We start from the raw sequence: 15,309 nt of genomic DNA on the forward strand, positions 1-15,309 counted from the left end.
GGGAGAGTGGAGCGGCGGATACAGCGCAGAGCAGCCTGATCAGGGTGGCGGCGGCAGTAGCGACTGGCTATTGATTTCAAGGGCTTCCTTAACCCCCCGCTTTGCCGCCGAGTGCCCGACGGCTTCAGGTCACCCCAAAGGGCTCCTAGTGCCCGCAACTAAAACAATTCCATACGTTTCCCCCTCCATTACGGAGCCAACCTATCCCCGATTTCGATTCACAAACTTCCTAAACACGCAACTCGTAAAACTGTTACTCCCCACTCCTGCCTCCCCCACGGACCAGTTCCTTCGATTATCGCCATTTAAGATTTCACAAACGAACTAAATTCAACGATACGGACGCGAGGCATCGATCAACCTATATTCCTTCCGAATCTTTAAAGCATAGGATTCCGTGCAAGGTTCAAAATCGGTTAAAAATGGTAAAGAGGGTTGAAGAAGAAACGGGGGAGATTTCTTCAAAATTTCGCGGTTAAATGTGCGTTGAGGGGTAGAACGGAGGGAGGGGGGATGGAGACCGTGAGTAGGGGTGACGGGGATCCTGGGTAGGCAGGCGCCCGTGGTAGTTACGGTACTGCGCGAGTCGGGCCGAGCGCAGACGGATCGCAGGGTGAGCCGTCGCTCGGCATACGTCGAACTAGGTGCCCTGCGTTTGGGGCGTCTCCTGCCATCGAGCATCGGGGTGTCGTGCAGTCGATCCGGGGGGGACGACCACCGCCTTCTTCGAGTTAGTTCCGGAACAGAAGAGAATTGGATCGGAACGTATTTGTTTTTTATTCCCCCGAACGGTGCGTCGTAGCAGACACGGTCGACGACGATGAGACAACGACGATGGTACTCGTGGTAGCGCGACCACAGTGCATCGTGGCCAGTGCGGGCGTAGGCGTCGATTGTGCACGCGATCGGACGAGCAAGGAGATGGTGTCCCCGGATCTAACGGGGGAAAGTGACTTGGTTGCTAATACCAACGCTATCAGTGCCGCGTCCGCGTACAACGTCCCTCACGTTGTCACCGTCACCGTCACCGTTCCTACCATCATCGCCGCTGCTGCCGCTAATATCACTGCCGCCACCGCCGTGAACGATCCCGCCACTGCCAATACCGTCATCGACACCGCGACCATGATCACCCTACAGCGCTACTCGGATGGTTTAACGTCCAACGGTGAGTTCATTTCTAATTTCTTTCCCCCCCCCCCCATCCAACTCGCCCTTTCATCTTCGTCGGGGAAACGCGTTTACCCCGAAGGAACAGAAAGAGAAAGAGGGTGATAGGGGGCACCAGTGAGAAAGAGAGAGAAGAGGGAAGGGTGGGAATGGACGAAAAAGAGAGATACGCGATAGTCGCGAAAGGATCTAATTCCGTGAATATTATTCCATATTTCGACTCTACATAACCTCCGTCAATCGATAGTACGAGACGAGGGCACCCGCGGCGCTCGGGAAGATCGGCCTAGGAACGAACACGGCCCCCCACGTTCCTCGAATTAACCGTCGACGTAGGACCGATACGCGCCAATAGGGGGCCTCGTTTCGTCAACGATCGCGCAATTTCGATTTTCGTGCCCCGTTGCACGCTTTATCGCACGGAATAACCGTTGGGTCTTTGGCGGTTTATGACACGGCTTCAACCTCGCCCATGTTAATTGTCCGTGGATCGATTTTCCTGGAAACGATTACGCGGCCTCGGTTCGATCCTGTTCGTGTTGGTTCGCGAAACATAGGCGGGCAAGGTAAGATAACCGAGACAAGACCAAGAAAGTCTAAGTCTAAGTCTCTGGCCCCCGGATATAGCCGACTTCAGTCGCGGCGCCATTTGCCCGAGACTCGTTCCCAGAATGCACCACATACGTGGACACGCGTTGCGCGAGGCGTATGAATGAATGCTGGTGAATAAAGTAAGTAGGTTAACGAGAGATCGCGTGGTTCCGAAACGCGATTGCTTCGTTTCCGTTCGTCCTCTTTGGAACGTTCGCCACTTCGAAACGCAACGTGTTTCTCCGGGATTCCGTCCGCGTACGAGCTTGGAAACCGCGCCTATTGTCGTTCTGTTATCTCAACGCGAGCTATAATACTCCATGCCCGGGAATAATCATACGTATCTGGTTTCTGTTCGAATCGATGCGATTGTGTTGCTTGGAAATGCAGCCGTTTGTGTTCGTTACGCGCCGCCACCGAACTCGAGGAAAGAAACGCCTGGTTTTAGCCAGTTTTAACCCTTTGCCCATCAATATATACGAAAAGCGTAAATTTACGCCATTTGCATTTTTTTTTTTACTATAACACCTTTTACTGTTTTACCGATTGATTCGATATGGAATTGGATGTTTTAATTTATTTGCATTTATTAGTTTTTTGAACCGTAAGAATGGTCTCTTGAATCGCCGGGTACTTTTTTGGTCACCAGCCGCAGCGATAGGCATATGCGACGATCGCGCCATCTATGTTGATGGATTCTTCCTAGGACGCGGCGCAGTCAAAAGGTTAAGGTATTCCTCGTTATTAGATAACGATCGTGAACTCGTGGCTTCCTTTCGCCGCGTGCAACCGTCACGAATTATCGTTTTACGCGTTTGCGGATCTTTCCTCGGATTTCCACTGCAAGGTTGGCACCACTGGCGTTTGGTAGTGGTGCATTATATGTATATGTATTCACGGAGCTCAACGCAAATTCAAATTCTTTTAAAGTCTTTTTGGTCTTATTTTATCGAAACAATAAAATAGGAAAATTACACAATATTTTTACTATTTTACTTGAAAATCTTGTAATTAATTTTACTTTCTATTAACCACGCGATAGGCGTTTGTTCAAACAATTAGACTTGTCTTCGCGTGCCGAATTTTATAATTGCAAGCTAAACTTTATTTCTTTAATTAAGCTTTTACTAATTAAAGAGAAAGCTATCTCTTAATCTGAAATTAATTAATATTGTAAGTCCAGGATATGACTGTACTTAAGTTTTCTTATCCAAGAGAATTTTTAATATAATTTTTAATTTTTTTTTAAGCACAGATAATTAACGTTCTGTTGATACGTTTTTGTAATAAGAATTGATGACAAAAACTTTTTAATTATTTTCACACCAAGAAAAGTATAAAATGGATGATTTTAATTTTCATTGGGTGTTGTGATAGAACTTTTGAGATTCTAATTACATTATTATATTTCTTTGTAATTTTTTTCGTGATACTTGTGATTTTAAATTGTTTAAAAATGAGACAATAGTAAACATAAATAATGTTTATTGTAATTCTATGCACTGGTTGCGAGCAATACTTTGAATTGTAATAATTTCTTTTATTTCAAACCTACTCGAATTTTTTTCTAGAAAGTGGGTAGGATTTCGGGGATATGTGTATTCACCAAAAATGATTGTACTTGACCCCTGTAGCCAAAAATATTTTTTCCAGACCGATTTGAAATTTTTTTTTTTCATTGAAAATTTAGGCATCCCTACCTTACCGATTTCCCACAAAAATTCAATTCTTCCTTTTTAATCAATTTGGTTGGCGCTGTATAGAAAAGTTTTTTAATACTTTTTTGCAGGTATCCATGAACTCTAGTCCCCCCAAAAATTTCAATAAAATATATTCACTATTGTAGGAGTTATGGCTGTTTGAAAATTGGTCCAGTTTTTTTAATTTTACGGAGTGAAGGAATAACTTTTCGAATATTTTTGGAACTTCCACATATTCTTCGCCCAAATACGCGTTGTTTGCATTTTGAAACATTAGAATCGTCCAATCCGATCGGGAGTTATGACATTTTAAAGATTCGCATTTTCAGGGAAGCCCCACATTAGATTTTCGGGAAGGAATTTTTTTCTCGAAAGTGGATAGGATTTCGGGGGTACCTGTAATGACCAAAAATGATTGTAATAGACCCTAGCAATTGAAAATAATTTTTTTAGAACGATTTGAAAAATTTTAATTTCACCGAAAAATTCCTCCACTTACTGAATTTTTTTCTTGAAAATGCGTAGGATTTTTGGGGTACCTGTAATGACCAAAAATTATGGTAATAGACCCCTGCAATAGAAAATAATTTTTTTAGAACGATTTGAAAAATTTTGATTTCACCGAAAAATTCCTCCACTTTCTGAATTTTTTTCTCAAAAATGAGTAGGATTTCTGGGGTATGTCTATTCACCAAAAATGATTGTAATAGACCCCCGCAACTGAAAATAATTTTTCCAGAATAATTTGAAACTTTTCAATTTCGCCAAAAAAGTCAGGCATCTACTCGAATTTTTTTCTCAAAAATGCATAGGATTTCGGGGGTACCTGTGATGATCAAAAATGATTGTAATAGACCCCTGCATTTGAAAATATTTTTTCCAGAACGATTTGAAATTTTGTAATTTTCCCAAAAAATTCCTCCACTTACTGAATTTTTTTCTCGAAAATGCGTAGGATTTCGCGGGTACCTGTAATGACCAAAAATGATTGCAATCGACCCCTGTAATTGAAAATAATTTTTTTAGAACGATTTGAAAAATTTTAATTTCACCGAAAAATTCCTCCACTTTCTGAATTTTTTTCTCAAAAATGCGTAGGATTTCTGGGGTATGTCTATTCACCAAAAATGATTGTAATCGACCCCCGCAACTAAAAATAATTTTTCCGGAATGATTTGAAAGTTTTGAATTTAATTTTTTAATAACTTATTAAATTACCTAATTTATTATTTTAATGTTACAAATGGTTAAAAGATTGTTATCGAGGATGTTTTCGATGTCACTAAACCTTAACTTTCGCGATATCGTGCATTTTTCTTTATTTTGTCTTTTCAGTTTAGAAATTATTACTACGCTTCTAAAATGTGACGATAAGAATCGTTCTTTACCTTTATGGAAGCGCTTTTCAATAGCGGAGAGAGATATTTTCGAAAGAAACGCTCTGTTCGGATAACAAGACGTTCGAATAGGGGAATATTCGTATAATAGAGCATTCAGATGACGGAGGATCGAATAATGAATGTTATATCGTATTCAGAATATGAATCCTCGTCCTCAAAACGCCCGTGGGGCATCTCGTGGGTTCTAATACACCAAATACTTTCTTTTTCTCAGTTTTTTTTTATAACTATAACGACAAAACCAACAAACACACTCATTGGTATTAGATAATCCTATAAATTCTTAGTAATAAAGGAACTTAGTAGGAGAAAAACGAAATTTATAGGTTAGGACTATGTTTGATACTTAAAAAATATTAAAATCAACGATGGTAAAAAATTGGGGGGAGAAAATGGAAAAAATTGTATCTGATAGCTTTCTTGAGGCAACAAAGGTATTTTATTTATTAATTTTCATACAAAATAGAATTGGGTGCAAGTTTCACTCATTCGACTGTCGCGCCACCTACCGTACAGAAACGAAAACATAAAAACGTAAGAGCTCACGAATTCTTTCGAATGGCGCGAAATTTTGAACATTCCAACAGCATCGAAACGTCGAAATACTCTTTATACTAGTTTACGAAGACCAGTTTACCTTATTAATCATATAACAATAGAAAAAATAACTTTTTCTAGGTTATTTAATAATTAGGGGCGAGGAATTGATTTTAAGCTCGATACTTCGTGATAGTTGCAATTGGGTTGTTCAAATTTCTAGATCCTCTGTGTCTTAGCTTTAATTGATATACTATGCCTTTTATTTTTCTGTTAAAATTGTATTGAGGGGTTGGTTGATAAAAATTTTTCATTAAATTGTGTATTTTGTCTTGTTGAACAATTTTTATATTGCAAGAAAGTTGTGATTGTTCAAAGTCTGTAACATAAATCCACAAGAACATTGTTTCAATATCTAACAGATCAAAATTGAATTTTTGCTTGTTTAAGTTGGTAGAACAATGAAGATTAGTGGACCTGTCGGTTAACCCTGTCTTGCAGAGAATTTGCAACGACAGGACAGAGCTTCTTATCCCTGGGCTTTTTGTTCGTCGATAAAAGCCTAGTGCACGTGTACATACTGCCATGCATACGTAAAGTGCATACTCGTTACCTGCATATGCACGTACGTTCAGGTCCCAGCGCCGCGCTAAGTGCAGAGAACGCGTACGATAAAACGTGTATACTTTCCTGATTAGTTTAACACTAGATTGCCCAAGGAAGTCATTTTGACTGCTTTTTAATTTCAATTAGAAAAACAATTATGTATATAATGACAGAATTTCTTAGAATTTTGTGACTTTTTGCGCAACATATAAATGCGTTTATTAATAATTGTAGTTACCTCCTCCCTCCTTCATTTCCGGTATATGTGTTATACGTATATTGGTCAAAAGCAGTCATTTTGACTGCTTGGGAAATTTTAAATAATCAAATCACTCTTATTATTGAATTGAGTAAATTTCTTATATGACCAGCTCGACTCTGTATTGAAATAACAGTTTTCATTTTTTTTCGATTACCAACACATGATAACATACAAGTACATGATATATTGTCGATTTGGGCGTACCTAACCCAGACCTAACCCAGATCTAATCCAGACCTAACCCAGACCTAACCGAGACCTAACCGAGACATAACCCAGACCTAACCCAGACCCTAGATCTGGGTTAGGTCTGGATTAGATCTGAGTTAGATCTGAGTTAGGTCTGGGTTAGGTCTGGATTAGATCTGAGTTAGCTCTGGGTTAGGTCTGGATTAGATCTGAATTAGATCTGGGTTAGGTCTGGGTTAGGTCTGGGTTAGGTCTGGGTTAGGTCTGAATTAAGTCTGGGTTAGGTCTGGGTTAGGTCTGGATTAGATTTGAGTTAGCTCTGGGTTAGGTCTGGGTTAGGTCTGGATTAGATCTGGGTTAGGTCTGAATTAAGTCTGGGTTAGGTCTGGGTTAGGTCTGGGTTAGGTCTGGATTAGATCTGGGTTAGGTCTGGGTTAGGTCTGAATTAAGTCTGGGTTAGGTCTGGGTTAGGTCTGGGTTAGGTCTGGATTTATAGATAACCTTATTCCCCCAGGGAATAGATTTATTTTGTTTTAAATAGATTTAACCCAGACCTAACCCAGACCTAATCCAGACCTAACCCAGACCTAACCCAGACCTAATCTAGACCTAACCCAGACCTAACCGAGTCCTAATCTAGACCTAATCCAGACCTAACCCAGACCTAACCCAGGCCTAATCGAGACCTAACCCAGACCTAACCCAGATCTAATCCAGATCTAATCCAGACCTAACCCAGACCTAACTCGGATCTAATCCAGACCTAACCCAGACCTAACCCAGACCTAATCCAGACCTAACCCAGACCTAACCCAGACCTAATCTAGACCTAACCCAGACCTAACCGAGTCCTAATCCAGATCTAATCCAGACCTAACCCAGGCCTAATCGAGGCCTAACCCAGACCTAACCCAGACCTAATCTAGACCTAACCCAGACCTAACCGAGTCCTAATCCAGATCTAATCCAGACCTAACCCAGGCCTAATCGAGGCCTAACCCAGACCTAACCCAGATCTAATCCAGACCTAACCCAGATCTAATCCAGATCTAATCCAGACCTAACCCAGACCTAACTCAGATCTAATCCAGACCTAACCCAGATCTAATCCAGATCTAATCCAGACCTAACCCAGACCTAACCCAGACCTATTGATAAATTGCAGTTTCTCAATAAGCTAAAGTAGTACTTGTTATTCGAATCTTTATGCAGTGATACTTGTTCTAACAAGTTGTTTATTTTATTTCTGCGCCCTAAATTCATAATATTAAAAATTAATTTTAAACAAATTTCTTTACACATTAGTTAGTCTTTCACAATGCAGTAATTTTGACTGCTTTTGGGCAATATAGGTATATACTAAGTTTCAGTCTTTCTAGTGTTAAGGAACACCCCAAGTCTCTTAGAAGCTGAAGGTGTAATACATCTTGCATATAGCCAAGAAAGTTGCTTGTCTAGAGATTTTAGAATTGTTTAACAATCCAAATTAAAAGATCTAGAGAACTTAGAACAATTTTAAAAGCAGCAAAATTGTCGAAAGTGTTGCTAGTGCAGCTGCACCGTCGTCCGTTGCGCGATTCGGGTAAGCTCGGGAGTCTTCGGGAGTCTTCGGGAGTCTTCGGGTCGCGTCGGTCGCCGGTGCCGGGAAGCGTGGCCCGAGAACAAAGGCAGTGGTTTTTGGCCGTTGGTCGAGTGAACGCGTGTGGCTACATTGTAGAAACAAATATAATATAACTGTTTATCAGAGAGTGTTGTTAAGTTTGTGAAGCGACAGAAAGTAATCAAGAAACACGTCTGAACGATGTCCAAAGATCTGTGGAGAAGGAAAACAAAATGGATTCGAGAAACCCTGTGGTTTCTAACCTCCAAAAGTAAGGTACCTAAGTAATTCGTTCATAGAACATCGTTTAGGTATTTTAGCGCGTAGATTCGGCTCCTTAAGTATTAAATGTGTTTCTGAAACACTCTGTATAACGCGCCACCGTGCACCTGGCGCATATTTCCCAGATAAGGATCGCTACGGAGAGCGTTGCGAATATGGTTCACTGTTTCTCGGAATTTACCGTATATTGGAACGAGGATATTATGCACAGGTATAGGTGTAACGGATAATATATGTATATTTCTCGAAGGACCCGTTGGCCCGTCGCCAAACCCTAAATGTATCCTCGAGTCGTCTCTGTGGCGCAGAAATGAGGAAAGCTTTCGGTGTTTACGAGAGAACATTTCATTGATCCGCTTAAATCACGGGAGTGATCGAAATACACGATCATATATGCTAACTTGTGCATCTGCATAATTTTCAAAAGTACTCGTTGCTTAAAACAATTTTGTATTAAAAAGAATTGCATGGTTAATTTGGTTTGAAGGGGTTAATTGATTTAGTAGCGAGTCAGCCATTTTGTTTTACCCATCATTAGCGAGAATATTCCACCAGAGATTTCTGAAGGCCACTGGCTGCATAAATACCGCGAATGTAGGTTGTACACCTGTTACTCGTCGAAAGCATTTAACAACAAACCTTATTTTAAAATATAAGCGTAACTTTCAGTACGGTTGCGTGCTCTTTAGTTAGGGAGTTATTACCGTGGCTGCGGATGGAAATTTCACCTCGCGCGCTCTACTATCTAGTTAGTAGTTCTCCGGTATTCTCTTTGAGACACGAAATACAATAAATTTGTTGGGAAATTTTCTTTCAACTGGTATAATATATGTACTTTCGTATATCATTGCAAGTTGGAGAACAATTTATACGTATCTCTTATAAGCATCGTTTAACGTAATGTTTCAGAGAATCAGTTTCTAATTTAGATACGTTTATTAAAACATTGTATTGATCATTTAATCTTCGATAGAAGTTAGGAAAATTTCATCAAATTTACAGCAATTTTTCTATACTTTTTTTCTAGTAAAAGTTTTAAAATAGAAAATTATCGATGATGCATTTTTAAATATTAGTGGAATAATATACATACCTATATTAATCGTTGGAAATGTAGCTTGTATTTTTATGTAATATTTTTAATTTGATAGAAACAAATGTGTTTAATTTAGTAGAAACCATAGGAAGAGGCTGGAAAAATCATGTTGATTAATTTGTTAGAGGCCAAAATAAGACGAAAATCAAGAATAACAATTTGTTAATTGAGGCTTCGTTAAAAAGTTATTAATGTTTGAAGTTCCGCCTGTACTGAATTTTTTTCTCGAAAATGTGCAGGATTTCGGGGGTATGTCTATTGACCAAAAATGATTGTAACTGACCCCTGTAGCCAACAATATTTTTTTTTAGAACGATTTTAGATTTTTTAATTTTGTCGAAAAATTTCACATTTTCTCGAATTTTTTTCTAGGAAGTGGGTAGGATTTTGGGGATATGTTTATTGACCTAAAATGATTGTAATTGACCCCTGTAGCCAATAATATTTTTTTTAGAACGATTTTAGATTTTTTAATTTTGAAAAATTTCACACATTCTCGAATTTTTTTCTAGGAATTGGGTAGGATTTCGGGGATATGTCTATTGACCAAAAATGATTGTAATTAACCCCTGTAGCCCAAAATATTTTTTTTAGAACGATTTTAGATTTTTTAATTTTGTCGAAAAATTTCACATTTTCTCGAATTTTTTTCTAGGAAGTGGATAGGATTTTGGGGATATGTCTATTCACCAAAAATGATTGTAACTGACCCCTGTAGCCAAAAATATTTTTTTTAGAACGATTTTAGATTTTTTAATTTTGAAAAATTTCACACATTCTCGAATTTTTTTCTAGGAAGTGGGTAGGATTTTGGGGATATGTTTATTGACCTAAAATGATTGTAATTGACCCCTGTAGCCAATAATATTTTTTTTAGAACGATTTTAGATTTTTTAATTTTGTCGAAAAATTTCACATTTTCTCGAATTTTTTTCTAGGAAATGGGTAGGATTTCGGGGATATGTCTATTGACCAAAAATGATTGAAATTGACCCCTGTAGCCAACAATATTTTTTTTAGAACGATTTCAAATTTTTTTTTTCGTCGAAAAATTGAGGCACCTACCCCTGTCGATTTTCCTTGTTTTTGATTTTTCTTAATTTTGTTTGACGCCCTACAGAAAAGTTGTCTAATACTTTTTTGTAGGTACCCATGAACTCTATTTTAGAAAAAAGTTTCATTGAAATATATTCACTATTGTAGAAGTTATGGCCGTTTGAAAACTGGACCATTTTTATGGGGTTTTTCTCATTTTGCGGGGTCAAGCAACAACTTTTCCAATATTTTCGCGATTTCTACATATTCTTCATCTAAATACGCGTAGTTTGCCCTTTTAAACATTAAAATCGTCCAATTCGTTCAGAAGTTATGATGTTTTGAAGATTTGCATGAAAATTTGGGCAAACATTAGATTAGATTTTCGGTAAGGAATTTTTTTCTCGAAAATGCGTAGGATTTCGGGGGTACCTGTAATTACCAAAAATGATTCTAATCCATCCCTGCAATTGAAAATAATTTTTTTAGAACGATTTGAAAAATTTTAGTTTCACCGAAAAATTTCTCCACTTACTGAATTTTTTTCTCGAAAATGCGTAGGATTTCGAGGGCATGTGTAATGACCAAAAATGATTGTAATTAACCCCCGCAACTAAAAATAATTTTTTTGGAATGATTTGAAATTTTTTAATTTTGTCAAAAACTTTCACACCTACTCGAATTTTTTTCTCGGAAATGCGTAGGATTTCGGGGGTACCTGTAATGACCAAAAATGTTTCTAATCCATCCCTGCAATTGAAAATAATTTTTTTAGAACGATTTGAAAAATTTTAATTTCACCGAAAAATTTCTCCACTTATTGAATTTTTTTCTCAAAAATGCGTAGGATTTCGGGGGTACCTGTAATGACCAAAAATGTTTCTAATCCATCCCTGCAATTGAAAATAATTTTTTTAGAACGATTTGAAAAATTTTAATTTCACCGAAAAATTTCTCCACTTACTGAATTTTTTTCTCTAAAATGCGTAGGATTTCGGGGGTACCTGTAATGACCAAAAATGATTGCAATCGACCCCCGCAACTAAAAATAATTTTTCCGTAACGATTTGAAATTTTTGAATTTAATTTTTTAATTTTTTAACGAAGCGTCAATCAAAAAATTGATATTCTTGATTGTCGTCTTATTTTGGCCTCTGGAATCTCCCATTAAAATTTAAAACACCCTTTATCGGACAAAATAACAAAACAAAATCACTGTCCCATCAAGAATTTAAAAAATAAAGAAAAATATGCTGTATTAAATATGTTCATAATAACTGATCTATCTACCTATGAATATAATCAAGTTTCCATTGTAAACATGTCAACAGTCCTTTACCTCGTGACTCGTGATTCATAAATCGTAATTATACGATGTCGAACGTGCACACATCACGATCGTCGTACAATAAATTTACGTAACCACGTAAACCTGATACCGACTGTCGGTACGCAATGCCTCACCTTTACAACCGATAAATTCCATATATTTCTCAGTAGCGGATAATACTCCGCGCGCGTAACATCATTCTCAATTTCGCGCGAAACTTTTTCGCGTATTACGGTGAAGTGTAATAAATGTCCATCTCCGTGGCACACGAAACTACGGAAACTTTACGAACTTTGAAAGTTTGTTAAGTGTATATATCTTCGTCCACCGATAATCTATCGGTCTCGCGTGGCAGAAATAATGGCGAAAGGACCTTTAGGCGTAGGTGAGTTCGGCCTTTCACTCGATCCACAAACATATTTCAACAAAACACAATTTATTTAAACGCGAGTTTTTTTAATGGAAATCATTAAATTAATCAAAACAGAAGAAAAGAAGCAATTAACTCGTATTTTCTGCAATATTGTAAATTAAACATGATGGTTGTTAACAGATAGCTCGCAGTTAATCTTAAGATTGCATGCATTGACCGATTTTTTACTGCAATATAAATTTGTAGGTTAAATTCTGGCGAAGTCGGAAGATATTTGATGGCAAATAGAATCTAAATATCTGGTGATAGAATAACGTATGTAAATCGTGTATAATATATAAACTTGTGACAGATAACAGTAATTTCTATAAGAGACTTTTGGTTCTAAAATTAATATTAATTCTATATTTTTGTTATCAAAATTTGACTTTATTAAATTACATAGCTTTGGTTCTAAAATCAATATGATTATTCAAAGTGTTAGATTGTTGGATACATATATATATATATATAACGGTTTAATAATAATGAACATTTGGTGCGCGCAACAACGCACGACGACCACACAACAATCTCGGTGGGAAGCGAACGCAACAGCGATGCGCAGAGGAGTGCGTGCGAGTGAGAACGCGCACACTCCTCTGCGCATACTCACTCGCGCACGCTACCGGGATGTGTGACAAACTTCCATTACAAAGTGATTGAAAATACTCTATATTTTTGTTATCAAAATTTGACTTTATTAAATTACATAGCTTTGGTTCTAAAATCAATATGATTATTCAGAGTGTTAGATTGTTGGATACATATATATATATAACGATTTAATAATAATGAACAATACAGAAGTGATACATGTTGGTGCACGCAACGCACGACGACCACACAACAATCTCGGTGGGAAGCGACGCAACACGCATGCGCGCGTTCTCACTCGCGCACACTCCTCTGCGCATACTCACTCGCGCACGCTACCCGGGACGTGTGACAAACTTCCATCACAATCATGATCAATTATTAAGTTATTCAGTGAAAATTAGTATATGTGGAAGCTTCGTTGAGTTAGTTAATTTTTTACAATTTCATTGTTTATATATACTATCATAAAACAAAGATAGTATTTTGAATTATTTTATGGAAATTATTTTATGGATTTTATAAAAGATTTTTAAAAATAGTTTTTATTTCTAGAAAATGAATTTAAAAATTCTAATCGAGTATATATATAGAAAATTCAGTATATATATGTTACAGAGACAATTGTCTATTTTATATTCGTATAAACAAAAGATATCATATTGAAAATTATCAGTTGGGTTATAATTGTATTTAATTTGGACATGATTGGAAGCCATGCATTATATTAAAAAAAGAGTATTATTATTATTAGAAGTATAGTGTAGTCTATGGTAGAAGGTGTGTGTGTGTGTGTGTTTAGCTAAATGAGTGTACCGATATTGAATGAAGTGATATTAGTATCGAATTTGAAAAAAAGACCCTTCATTGGTCTAGCAGCAAGACAGCCCTTCAACTACGTGTCGCGAAAAGGGACAAAAGATATAATTTGTTCCTTAGGCTGGTAAAATCCTCTCCCGCCCGCGGCTTATTCTCTTGACCTGGCCTCATTTGACTATCGTCTATTCAGGTCGCTCCCAACATCATTTGCCTAGATACGCACTTTCAAACATCGAAAGAGGTGCAACAAACCCATTCATGATTTCATTACCTCGAAACCGCCATCTATTTTTCGCCAAAGACGATTCAAAACCATCAAAAACAGTAATAAATATTTCGGAGAGCAAATATTTCAATTTTAGAAGCTCTGAATTAATTTCTATATATAATACTATATTTACTATATCTAGATTGACTAGTTTGATTATTATCGAACTATTTATTATTATAATAACAATAAAATATAATAAATATAAATTATATATATTTACATATTAGAGTCCTCTGTGGCTGCATGCGTTAGACGCTTGTCTTCGGTTCTTGAGGTCTCGAGTTCGAATCCCCGAGAATTAAAAAAAAAAAAATGATATATAACATATTAAAATAAACATATTTATAAATATAAATATAAATATTAACGCATTTATATGTTGTAAAAAAGTCTAAAAATTCTAAGAAATTGTGTCAAATTGAAATTGAAAAGCAGTCAAAAAATGGCTTCCTTGGACAATCCAGTGTTAATAACTGAATAAACGAAAATATCAAACGTGTCATGTACGGGAACAGTCTAGTGGGGTGTATATGACCCACGTAAAGTGATGGAGGGGGGCGACAAGAAATTTGCCACGGGGCCCCTGGGCTGTGTCAAGGGCGCTCCTGACGGGAGCTACGCAAAGCAGAGAAAGACACACGATAGGGAAATTCCTTCTCTCTTGCTCGCGTTTCGTGGTTACCAGCCGAGCGTTTAATCATTCATTGGATGCAGACTGGGCAAGGTACGGGAGAAGACAGCGAGAAAGACTCGTTGAAAAACTGGACAGCGAGCAGACACGTACAAACGGGGACAGCGAATGAAAGCGATCGGTCGCGGCGTAAGGAGGGGGAGAAAGTCCTCTGAATTTCGTTTAATCTCCCAACAACGGAACCCGTTAGTCGCGCGCAATTCTTTGAGACGCGGTGTTGCATGTTTTCTTTCGTAACGGTTATAAGAGACGCCATCTGGTGTTCCTCTGTCGCAACTCTTGCGAATGATCGTGCACCGTCCTATTGTCATACTTGGGAACCTGGATATCGATTCGATCGTTGACGGTTAGAAATTGTAAGTTGGAAGAGAACGTTCTAGAACTGCGTATCGCGAGATTACATTGTTGCCATTCGTTGTGGATTTTTATGCAATCAACACATTTACTTGCCGGACCAAAACTATAGAATTCTTTGCGGGACCAAAACTTCGATTTCAGACAATTATAAGCTACATAACTTAAAATTTTTATAACCTCACGAAAATTCATGAATTCTGTTCAAATTTCAACTTTAACATTTTATCCTGAGAATTAATTGTTCTAGTTCAGGTGAAAGTGTAGATTAAAGAGTTCCCCGTGACCTTTCGTTTGGGCTCGTTTGTACCATACGCTATTTAGTTAGTTCACCGTGGAGGAGACCTCATAGTGTCGTATTAAAAAT

The 15,309-nt window shown here is 37.7% G+C and overlaps 1 protein-coding gene across 10 annotated transcripts in view; it reads left to right on the top strand.

The window, feature by feature from the left end:
- Positions 1 to 592: 592 nt before the first annotated feature.
- Positions 593 to 15,309, top strand: part of LOC122402848 (glucose transporter type 1) — a 52,705-nt gene continuing 37,988 nt past the window's right edge. For 9 of the 10 annotated variants that reach the window (XR_006259555.1, XM_043405981.1, XM_043405984.1 and 6 more), the window contains exon 1: positions 11,981 to 12,183. The gene's annotated coding sequence lies outside the window, so the exon portion shown is untranslated. Of the gene's footprint in view, positions 1,169 to 11,980; positions 12,184 to 15,309 lie in introns of those variants that run through there. The other variant, XM_043405980.1, reaches the window with a different exon arrangement.

This window comes from Colletes gigas, unplaced genomic scaffold (genome assembly GCF_013123115.1).
Source record: "Colletes gigas isolate AHSC1104 unplaced genomic scaffold, ASM1312311v1 Colletes_gigas_Sc00040, whole genome shotgun sequence".
Lineage (NCBI taxonomy): Eukaryota > Metazoa > Arthropoda > Insecta > Hymenoptera > Colletidae > Colletes > Colletes gigas.